Below are 12,173 nucleotides of genomic sequence, written 5' to 3' on the forward strand. Positions count from 1 at the left end.
AAGAAAGGTCACCTATAGGTTAAAAAAATTAACAGTTTTATAATGTCATTTTATAGCTTTTCCACTCAATCCTGGATCCAATCAAGGATAGTACACTACTTTTAGTTGTCATACCTTTTTTTAACAGCTTTATTGAAATAAAATTCACAGACCATATATTCACCCATTTAAAGTGTACGATTCAATGGCTTTTAGTATATCCACAGAGTCGTGCAACAATCACCACAAACTAATTTCAGAACATTTTCGTCACCCCAAAAAAGAAACCCCATAACCTTTAGCTATCCCCCTAACCTCCCCATTCTCCCAAACATAGGTAACCACCATTCTACTTTCTATCTCTACAGATTTGCCTATTCTGGATATTTTATATAAATGGAAGCATACAATTTGTGGTCTTTTGTGTCTGGCTTCTTTCTCTAAGCATTATGATTTCAAGGTTCATCCATGTAGCATGTGTCAGTACTTCTTTTCTTTTTATGACTGAATGATGTTCCCTTGTATGGATAGAGCACATTCCACTTACCAAGGGAAGGTTTTGAGCAGAAGAATGACCTGATCTGAGTGGCATTTAACAAGGCTTACTCCAGCTGTCGGGAGCAGAGAATGATGAACTGTGTCAATGCTGCTTTTAGGGAAAATAAGATGAGGCTCAACAATTGACCAGGAAGTGCTCAAATAGCTTAACAAAGAAATTAACAGAAATACTCTGATCTATAATTGGTATTTCATGTGTTTTATGGGATTTGTTGCATTTCCTTTGAATAATTAAACATGGAATGCAGAAATAAAATAATTAATAAACAAGAATTTAAATGGAATGTGGACATGTAAACATACAGGAACAATTGGAGAGTACCATTAGTTTACAGAGGTCTTTGATGTTTTCTTTATATTAGTGGTAATGATTCTTTTGGTTCATGTGAAATTTACTCCTCAGAATAATTATTTGTCTCTAAACATAACTCAACATTATGGTAATTATCCAAGATTTCATGCCAGGTTCCAGGGAGCTGGCCAGGAGAAAATGTAATTCTTACAAAAATATATTTTCACCGTCTATGCAGATCAGGTAGAGAAGAGCTAGTCTGTTTTTAATTTGAGGGGTTGGTGTCATCTAAAAGATTGCAGAAATTGGATAAGAAATTTAGAGTTCTATTGTGGCATCTGTCATTATTTTGAGCAACGAAGTTACCTACTCGACTCAGATCCCAAATTGGCGCACAACCCATGTATTGATTCAGGGTTTGGTATAAGCACATGCAATAGTTACTAGCTATTCAATTCTGGGTACGTGCAACTTCTGGGGCTTGCAAATCACTGGGGAGTGAGTGAGGGGCAATGAAAACGAGACATAAAAAGGCGAGGCTCGAAAGACAATTGTCAAAAATGCGCTCCACGTTTGTAGTACGGTTCGGTGGGCGCGGTGGACGTGCTGATGAACATTCCAGATAATAAACACTGAGCACAGAACTTCCCTCGCAGATAATGCACCAAGTCCGCTCCACCGGGACTAAAGGAGGCAGGGGGAGGAAAGTCGGAACGCGCGGAGTTGTTTTTGCTCGTTGGAATAAATTGGGCGTGGGGCTGGGGGCGGGGGAGGTGGCTCGGGCCGCTCGCCCGCGCCGTCCTCAGGCCCCGCTGCGCTGGCCGGGCCGGGAATTTGGAGAGGATCCCTGGTCGCGCGGCGGCGGCGGCGCGCGGGTGCGCGTGTGAGCGGGCGGGCGGGCGAGTGCGCCGGGTATTGGCAGCCGAGGAGTGGAGGCTGGGCGGCTCCGACTCCCTGACGCCAGCGCGACCAGATCAATCCAGGCTCCGGGAGCGAGCGGGCGGAGGAAGGAGAGGCCGAGCGGCTCAGCGCGGGCCGAGGCGCAGGGAGGGACCCTGCGAGCGCAGCGCGGCGCAGCGCCCGGCGGGCCAGCCCGGGGCCGCGGGACCCCGCTCGCCCCGCCACTCGTGCCCCTGCGCGGACGGGCGCGCCGCCAACCCGGTAAAACGAAACAGACCCGAAACCAACTTTCCTTCTGCCGCGTCCCCGCCCTCCCCTCGGCTCCCCCGGCTTCCCAGCGCCGCCGCCTCCGCTGCGGCGGGCGCGGGCCCGCAGGGCTGCCGCGGCCGTGCGGCGCCGGGGGCGCGGGCTGCGGCCGGGAGGGTGCTCTTCCCCGTGCGGGGCGGACCGGGACCCCCCCCCCCATGATGGCGCCTCCGGCCGCTCGGATGAGCGAACCTGCCACCTTCTCCACCCCTCGCGCCCAGCCCGCCCGGCAGGGCTCGGCCGGGGTTCCCCGCGCGTCTTTGTTGGGTCTGCGGTGGGGAAGCCGCGTTCCTCGGCCCCGGCCCTGCCCGCGGCGGGACCTCCCGGGTCCCCTCCCCCTCCGCCCGCGCCCCGTTTCTCTTTCCGTTTCTGCAGCCGGCCCGAGGCCCGTCCGCGCGGCCCGCGGGCCCATTGTGTCCCGCGCCGGCCCGGGCCACTCTTGCGGGCGCCGGAGGGCGGCTGTCGGCGCGGCTCGGGACGCGCTCGGCGCCGCGCGGAGCGGGTCCCGCACGAGCGGGACACCTGGTGCCCTGGGCCCCTCCGCGTCCCCGACGGGTCCCCTTCTCTGCCCCAACGAGCCTCTTGGGGGTGGAGGTCAAGGAGAGTTCGCACTGAAATTCCCTCTAATTTATTCAAAGGTTTGGCGGCGGCGGCGGGTAATTTTTTTTTTTTTTCCCCTCTTCCGCCTACACCCCCCTCCGTCTCCAAGTGTCGTCTCATTCCTTTCCCTTGACCGGATTCGATTGCCTCACTGCATGTGCATTTGTGAGCTCGCGGTTGAACAAGTGTTCCTTGACTCGGCTCCCTGTCTTTGTTAGTGTTTCTCGGGGTTGTTTCTGTAGGGAGGTGGGGGTGGTGGGTGTGAGCGAGACAGACGTGGGCTTGTTTTTCTGGTTGCTTGATATATATGAAGGCTTCCTGGGAAAGCGTTTCCTTGATGGACTTTAGGAGGGAGGAGGAACAAATGCCTGCCGGATCGTACAACTACAGTAGCCGCGGCTTTTGTTTATTTTGAGGCGCAGACGATTTTTAAATACACGGTGCAAGATAACCAGTAAGGCGCTTCCCTTCTGAAAATCGAGGCGCATCTCAGAACCATCTCCTGAGAAAGCATCGTTTTCGTGAGTGCTGTGACAACGAGCCTTTTTCTTTCCCCATATGTCCTCCTCTTTCCATTGTATCTGAAGTTTCAACGTCTGTGAAATGATACAGAAGTTGCATGATTTCTGTATGTCTTCCTCTTGCTGAAACTTAGCAGCTAAATCACAGAATGCCTTAATTTCAGAACATTTCTCGCTCTAATTGCCTGTCGTGGAGAGCATGCCTGCGTTCAGAAACACAATGAGAAAACTGTTCTCTGCCTGTGTTGATTTTTCATCTTGTTCATAATTACCACTTTACGTTTTATTGGAGGTAGGTGAGGTGTGTTGGAACCACTGTTTAAAAAGAATGGAGGCAGAATCACTGTTCACTGCCCCAGCGTTTTCAATTAGTGTAAATATTTTGCATCATTGTTATTCTGAGGTAGGTGCCAGGCCTAAATATGCTGTACTGATTAAAGTACTTTTCCTCCCCCCTCCCTTCCACCCTCTTTTCCATTTGCAGTTATTTGATATTTCTGTGCAGGTGGTGCACATTTGTGTAATATTGCAATTCTTAGGAAACTGTAACCAGGGTCGTGAGAGATGATTTTTCTAGAGGTGGGTGATGCCAGAGCCTCTGGAGGATCCAGGCAGGATCAGGTTTCTTCTGAGGGTAGGGATTTGTCCTTCATTTAGTTCTGACTCCTCCAACCATAGGTATGTAACTAAATACATTTTTCCTTTTTGCAGTATCCTTTGGTTTTATACCCTTGATGAGCTGATGACCTTTGCATTTTAGAGAAATGACAATTTTCAGGCAATTAAAAATGTTAACCTCTTACACCTCTTGGAATTTAATTAATTTTTGCTACCTAAGTTCATTAAAGCATTAAAAGGAAGTAAGTCTCATTTTCCCAAATACATCTATTAGTTAAAAACTAAATTTCAGTTTGTAATTTTGATTTCTAGTAATCCTGGGTTAAAGGTAAAATTTAATAACAGATTGTAAAAAGAATAAACTTGAGTGTAATTAGACGAGTATATTTTAGCTGCAGTCGCCTACACAATCAAGGCCAAGTTGTGTGTGTATAAAAGATCTCATTTGTATAGTCTTACAAGGCTAATGGAGGCATCATTGGGGTTTATAAATAATGTAAGTTGTGTATAATGTAGAGTCTCCAGAGACGGCAGAGAAAGCATCATTACCAGCCTTTTCAACCTGCTTGAGATCTTAAATTGATTTACGGCACTGAACTGGTGCAAAATGATACATCAGGATGACATGGGGTCAGCCTGTAAAAGTCTATGATGTCAGCCTATTAGTTCAGTCATCATAATTAAACCATATTACAGGGGCAGCTAAGCAGGAGTCTGGCGTTATACTTCAGATATGGGTGGTACATAGTTTTTGTTTATAGTGGAAAAGCTGAACTCGCTGGGAATGATAGTGTTTCTAAAAGAGGAGAAGGCTTACAGAACTCTGAATTTTTCAAAAAAAATTGAAGATAAACTCAGAGATGTTCAGTCTGCATTGTCTAAATAGCTTTCCATTTGGTAGTGGAGAAACAGATGCTCTGGGGGTGCTGATAAGGACCTTTGCAGCTCTGATGCGTGTCCTGAACCATGCTTCATGTGATCTTGAATTTAACTTGGCCTTAGGGACCTTCTAAAATATCAGAGGACCATATACTTCTTATCTCTGATCCTTTTATTAGCACTGAGTTGCACTGTATTGATGTATCTGCTGACATGTTGTTTCTTTAACTAGTTATAGTTACCAGATCTCCACTGAAAACAAAGGTGTGTGAATTGAACATAGGAACAATTCAGGAAAAGAAGACCTTGGTTTCTTGCTTAAATTTCTGGCAATCCTTATTCAGTTTATGGGTCATCACGGGCTGTGCTGTCCAATAAGGTAGCCATAGCCCCATGTGAGTATTTAAATTGGACTTAATTAAAATTACATAAAAATGAAAATTCATCTTCTCTGCACTAGCCGCTTTGGAGGTGCTCAAGCCGCATGTGGCCAGTGACTACCACATTGGACGGTGTATATATATAGAACATCTCCATCATCGCGGAAGGTTCTGTTGGACAGTGCTGCTCTAAGACCTTTACCTCTCCTCGTCTTCCCACTCTTCTTTCAGCTCCTTCTCTGCTTGTTACCTCTACTGATGAGTTGGGGTCAAAGAGAGAAAGAGGTATATCAATTAATTTTGCTGCTTACTAGTTTGCTCTCGTCAAAATAAAAAACAGTTTGGAAGTGACAATTGAAGCTATTGGCTAAAATGAGGTTGACTTTTCTGTGGATCATATTTGTCATTGGTGTCATGGATTCTAATTTGATTTAGAGCTTTGGGTAGGAGAAATGATTGTAGCTAATTTTTTCTGAGTTTTTACTCTGTTTTTAATACTCATATCTCATGTAAGCCTCAAAACCTTGCAAAGTACTATTGTTGTCACATTTTACAGGTAAAGAAACTGAGTTCAGAGTGATTCAGTGTCTTGCCTCGGGCTACATAACTAGTGATCATGATTTATAATCTTAGCTGATGAGATATGAACAAGGCAGTCTGACTAGAGCCTCACTCTTAACTGTATTTTTTTTTGTCTAGAATACCCAAATAATCATTGTTCTGCTGGGCTTTATTATTCTACTATAGACATGACTTTGCTTTTATTTTTTAGGCCTTTAGACAAATTTGCCCCATATTGTGCTTCTCTGGGCTGTCTTCTCTTCTTGTCCTCTTTTAAGTGCTTAAGAAAGGAAACATATTGTTAATACGTATCTAAGCAGACATAGTTGGAAGAATAAATGTCACATAAAAGTAATGCATTTCAAAGCCAAATTAGTTTTGTCTTTGCTTTTCTGGATACTTCTTACTACTTTCCCCTTGCGTTTTTCTAGTGTAATCACAAACTGGTGGTACTGAAGAGGAAAGTTCTAGTAGTTCAGTTTATCTCATCAAAATTAGTCTTCCCTTAGCTGTTGAACACTGCACTTTGAGATACGAATATTCATTGCAAATTCCTTGGAATCTTTTTTGTTTTTTTTACATTTAATGTCTACTTCTGTGTAGTCTTACAGTTCATTTGTTCTTAACATTTTTGGGGGGGTCAGGACTGTTTAAGATCTGATGAAATCGTGGATCCTATGTCGTCTTCTCACTCTCATCCTCCTATCTAAAGATACTTATATGCCCTGGTAAGCTTGTGTGTACACCTAAGAACCCAAGTTGCATGACATTTCAGTTGAAGGACATCCAGGGGACTGCCTTGCCAAATGCATTCATAAACATTTGTAATTTCCTTTCCAGAGAATAGAGATATTTAGTGTTAAAAGCTGCATTGAAGATTTTTCTAATCCAGTTGGTTAGTATCATGTTGAGCAGTCTGAGGCCCAGAGAAGATACCAGCTTGCCTGAAGTCACCTATCTAGTGACTGGGAGAAGGAAAGCTAGAACCTGGATCATTGTTATTGTTTTTAAGTTCTTATTGGTTTATGTGTTTTTTCCTCCCCTGCTCGCTGTGTTCCTGAAGCTTTGGTTTGAGTGCATCCAGTGTAGTGTGGGGAGGGGAGGAAAGAATTTTTTGGCATGGTATTGACTTTTTATACCTAACATCGTTTGAGTCAAGTAGGAATCAAGTCTGACAACCTCAAGAGATGTTTTTTACAGATTAAAATTTATTGTTTTTTCATTTCAGAGATGGAAAAGAAAAGCCCCCCTGTCTAATTTAATCAATGTAGACCTTACTAGAAAATGGGAGATCCAGGATTGTACCAAGTTCAAATCAAATCAGTCAGTTCTGCTATATGAATCTCCTCTCTTGACTCTCAAAAATAAATCACATTCCTAACCAAAAGCTAAAGTTTGGGGTAGTTAGGGAAGGGGCTAGGGGGTACTAGGGAGAAAGTTGGAAAGGTCTGAAGAAAAAAAGGATAATTTAAATATAAAAAGGTAGAGAAATTCAATATTAAATCATCAAGTGATGTTGAGGCTGATAAAGTGTTCTCTGTAATTGTACTTCTGTGTGTGGTTTTTCTTTCTTTTTTTAAACTTAATATTACCAGTTTATTATAAAGGATGCAACTCAGGAACAGCCAGATGGAAGAAATGCATAAGGCAGTGTATGGGGGAAGGGGGGCAGAGCTTCTATCCCCTTTCCTGGCACACCACCCTCCCAGCACCTCCACCTTCCAACCTGGAAGTTCTGGTTTTAGTTTTTGGTACCAAGGTTAGCGGAGTGTGCTTGGATAATAAATAAAGACATCTCCATTTTGCCCCAAATAAAAATCTCTTGACTCTTTAAGTTCCTTTTCTGCTATTTTCTAGTAGTGCAAGTATTCAGTCTAATCTGGTGATCTGTCATCTGATTTGCTGCAAAAATACCTGAAGTATTTTTAACGCTTATTCTGGGGTAACTTCCTTAAAAAAAAACAGCTAGGCTAAGTAGCATGAATGTACTTACTCAAAATCTAAATTAAAATCTTCATTTTCGTGTGTATTATTGAGATGGTGTCAGTTTTAGAGATGTGCAACTAGTCCTTCAGGGAAAAAAGTAACATTTACAGCTTTTGCTGGCTGACTTGCAGAAATGAGCAGGCTCTGGAGAACGTTCATTTGCATAAGGGAAGCTGTCCTTTAGATGAGAAAAGCCAAAACTTTTATAAACTGCTCGAGTGACTATGTCAGATTTTTCAGAAGGTACTAGGAACTGCAGTGTTTAAGCAGTTTAACATCTTTATAACTTTGGTTATAAGCTAAAATCAGAACTTTAGGAAAGACTCCCTCTTGAATATAAAGCATCAAACCCTCTAAGGTTTGAGGGATCCTTACCTAGCGATTCTGCCAAATCTCTTCTCTGCTCAGTTCCTAGTGTTCGAATAAGGAGACTTATTCCCTTGTAAGAACCCAGGTCTATGGTGTGGTGGATTGGTTTCTTAATTAATTTTCTTGAGACAACCAGCCTGAATTTAAAGGGACACATACACAACAGTTAATTATGCGTCTACATGCTTTTGAGCTCAAAATTAAATAAATATTCACTGTGTCTTGTTTGCGAAGAGGATAGAAGGGCCTAGCTTTTAATTCAAAAGTATACTTATATACATAATTTTTTAATGCTTTATTTGTAGTTTCCCCTTAATTTTAGGGCAGCTATACTATAGATATTTTTTCCTACAATCTCAGATAGTTAGGGTAGAGTTACTCAAACTATTCATTCATTTTCCTCTCCTTGTCTATCTTGTGTGGTTTCTTTGTGTGTGCTTATGCAAAGTGAAGTATTTCAGACCTTCATAGATTTTTTCTTTCACTTTCAAACACCACAAGAAAAAGAAAGGGAACTAATTATCTTTCAAGCGTTATAATTAGACAGTAGATTAAATCATTAGTTAGCTAAATGCAAGATCTTTGTTTAGATTGAAAGAAAACATGTCTTTAATGGAGGAGGGGTATTACATATCCCTTATTTGATAATTTTGATGCAGTATTGTAATGAGTATATGCTTCACTTATTCAGTGACTGTTTATTCTGAGTGGCTCAATAATTAGAACACACACAAAAATGAAAAAATTAAATGCAACAACATTGCAAGAGTTGTTGCAAGGTAGTGTAGGAGTAAGTTGTACAGACAGCTCACATGAGGACCACTGTGGTATGGAAGGACATGTGAGTTTGCATAGGTAGACGGGAGAGACATTCTGGGCAGAGTAGTGGTGTGGAAGACTCAGGAGGTAAGCATAAGTGTTGAGGATCTCTAGAGCAGCACTGTCCAATAGAACTTTCTGCAAAGATGGAAATGTTCTGTACGCTGTCCCATACTATAGCCGTTAGCCGCAAGTGGCTATTGAGCGCTTAAAATGTGTCTAGTGCAACTGAGAACTGCATTTTTAATTTTAATTAATTTATGTTTAAATAGTCATTGTGGCTAACATTTTGGACAGCACAGATCTAGAGGCTAGTTAGCAGCTCTGCCTGACCACAGTGGGGATTCCTGATGGGGCCCAGTATGGTGAGGTGGGAGAAGTGGGAGAGATGTTCAGAAAGGTTAAGTTGGGTGGGAATTTGGGGACCTTAGAGTGCCAGAATAAGGAAGCACTGAGAAGTCACTAAAGGTGTTTGAACATCCAGTTTGGATTGGAGGGGCTAGAGCATGTATACCAGGAGATTAATAAGAAAGCCATTTGGGTTATCTATCTGATGAGGTGGGTTTTGTGAGCAAAAAACCACTAGGTGGTTATTTGGCTATAGAGTAAAGAGAGAGAGAGGTGTCAGCCAACCTTAGAAAATTAATAGACCCTTTCCTTAAGAATAGGGAAGAACTGGTTGCAAAAGGAATAAAGATTGTGCAAGTGATAAATTAGAATTGACAGGGTGAAATGAAGGTGGGGTGTCTAATCCTACAGGCAAGTTGGAGATAACGTAAGGAAGCTAAAGCTTAGGGAAGGGCTCAGAGGCTTACATGTAGGTTTCCGGCAGTGATCTACTAGAAATGATAAGTGGACTTCCAAGAGTGGATGGGTAGTCTGAGAGGATCATGAACAGAGAAAGAGCTGGTGGGTTGAATCTTCGATTGAAGCCCACAGTTAGGCATTAGTAGAAGGGAGATGCAGTTTAAGTAGACAAAAGAAGGAGTTGGAAGAAAGGTGTGGAGTCAGAGGGGCAGTTAAACCAGGAAGTGAAGGGAAGAGAGATTCAGAGTAGGTGGAGAGGGGGAGATGTTGTGTGGTTCAGGGTGAAGGAGAAAAGGTCAGGGTAATCAAGTGAATGCAGTTGAGGCGAAGAGACTGAGTATATTAAGAAATGAGAAATAGATTCTTAAATGCCCTTTGAGTGACTTAAATGGTTCAAAATAGATGAGACCTCTTCCTATTTGAGGGTTGAGGGAAAGAAGTTAATGGACAGGGAGCAAGTAAACATGAAGAGTTAGTGATCTGGAGCACAGGTGACAAAATATTAGCCATGGTAAGGAGAGAGAGTTGTCTGAGAAAGAAGCAGAATGGAGTCCAAGTTAGGGAGGAAAGTAGATAGCAGAGCTCATATCAGCTTGTGCTGATTTTACCAGTCGTGTAGGAGGCAAGTCCCTTCATTGGGGTGGTGAGATGGGAGAATCAGCAGATGGTATTGGAAGTTTAAGAATAATGGAGATGTTTTGGAAGAACCATTATAGGTAGTGTGCCAGCAAATCTGTGGAGAATTCAAAGTTTAAACAGCAGAGGGGAAGCCCGGGGTGAACTTTGATGTGGCTGTAGAATACACAAGGTAATTGTTGCTTTCTGCTATAACTTGGTGGCCTGATAGTAAGAATGGGCAGAAATGTCGGTAACAGATGATTCTGGCCTACGGATAGCAAATCGGTTAAGAAATGAGGCCCTAGAGTCAGGTTGCCTGGGTTTAAGTCCAAGCTCCAACACGTACTTGCTTTTTATAACTTTGGGAAAGCTACCGTTAACTTTTGTACCTCACTTTTCCTCATCTGAAAAATAAAGACAATAGTCTCAGCCTCAGGATTGATAGTAAGATGAAATGAGTTCTGCTTCCATATTTTGTCTAATCTAAGATGCTGCTGATTGTAAGATATGATTTCATGTCCTACTGAGGAAAAAACCATTAATTAGATATGACATACCATTGATTGTACGTGGTTTCAGGTGTTAAAATGGGGGAGGGGGTGCATCTTACAGTCAGTGAAGTACAGAATACAGAAAGGACTTAGCATAGGACCTGGCACATAATAAGCATTCAGAAAATGTTGGCTATTTATAAAAATTAATGTGATTTTAGAGAATCTAGAATGTTAATGAGAGAGAATGTTATCTATCCAATCTAGATAAGGGGTCACAGCTTATAAAGAATCTAATGGACTAAATGAATTGAGAAGAGTGAAGCAGTGGGAATCCTGGTAATGAAATTGTGAAATCTCAAGTTTGGAAATTTGTGGATGGAGCATTTCCCCGACAATTCTAGATAAAGGTTCTTAAGAAAAGTATAGTAATTGAACTAAGAGAAGAATGCCCTTTAATGATTTTAAAAAGTCATTTAAGTTGCTCAGAGCTATTAAAAGTATTCTGAATTTATCTATAGCTTTTCTTATAGCATTCATTAGTATAATATTTTTTTTCATTAGAGTAATACATGGTCAGTGCAGAAAGATTCTGGCATGGATTCTTCTATTGTCAAAAGGAAAGGGGGAGATTGATTTGTGCCATTTAAAGAGATGGGAGTATTAATAGCAGCTGTAAGAGTGTTTCTACATGTGGCTCCAAAGGCAAAAATCATAAAGGAAAAATTTATAGATTTGACAGCATTTATGTGACCAAACACACACTCACCAACACAACCTTTCAGGTAACAAATTTGTGGTAAGTTACCATTCTTTGTAAGAAACTTTTAAAATCAGTAGGGGAGGGGGAAGTCAAGATGGCGGCGTAAGCAGACTCTGAACTCACCTCCTCCCGTGGACACAGCCAATTTACAACTACTCGTGGAAAAATTACCCCTGAGACAGAACTGAAAACTGGATAAGAGGAACTCCTGCAACAACGGACAATCCTAACTGAGGTAGAAGAGGCAGAGACTCCCTTCTGGAGAGGAAAAACGCCGCCTTCACAAGCCACCAGCTTCACGGCCGCCGGGAGCAGCGCACAGGTACGCAGCCTCCCTGGAGGCACGGGGCCCTGAGCCGGGGAGCGCCCCCGCTGTGGGCATTTTGTGGACCCAGCACAATCGAGACCAGCGGCATAATATCTGACTTTGCCTGCTACTAAAACATTGGGGAGTACCGTCAGAAAAGCTGGTTCACAAAGAAATTAAAACCGGCTCTTAAAGGGCCCATGGGCAAACTCACCCGTTTCAGAAAGCATCCTAAAATCACCAGAAAGAAAGGTGCACAGTGCTGTGGTGAAAGGAGACTCACCTAATAGGCCCTGTGTGCATCTCAGTGAGAGGTGAGACCTCTCCAGGGACTGGGACGTTGGCAGCGGCCATTGTTGTGGCCTGGTGTGGGCATGCTGACACAGACGCCATTGGAGTTCTCCCTGAGGCCTGCTAGC

The 12,173-nt window shown here is 43.0% G+C and overlaps 1 protein-coding gene across 2 annotated transcripts in view; it reads left to right on the forward strand.

Annotated features, from left to right (window-relative positions):
- The first annotated feature begins 1,743 nt into the window (after window positions 1–1,743).
- The window catches only part of SMAD1 (SMAD family member 1), an 80,705-nt gene continuing 70,275 nt past the window's right edge, over window positions 1,744–12,173 (forward strand). The window contains exon 1 of one of the 2 annotated variants that reach the window (XM_058550139.1): window positions 1,744–1,990. The gene's annotated coding sequence lies outside the window, so the exon portion shown is untranslated. Of the gene's footprint in view, window positions 1,991–2,814; window positions 3,157–12,173 lie in introns of those variants that run through there. The other variant, XM_058550140.1, reaches the window with a different exon arrangement.

Source organism: Diceros bicornis, chromosome 11, assembly GCF_020826845.1.
Source record: "Diceros bicornis minor isolate mBicDic1 chromosome 11, mDicBic1.mat.cur, whole genome shotgun sequence".
Taxonomy (NCBI): domain Eukaryota; kingdom Metazoa; phylum Chordata; class Mammalia; order Perissodactyla; family Rhinocerotidae; genus Diceros; species Diceros bicornis.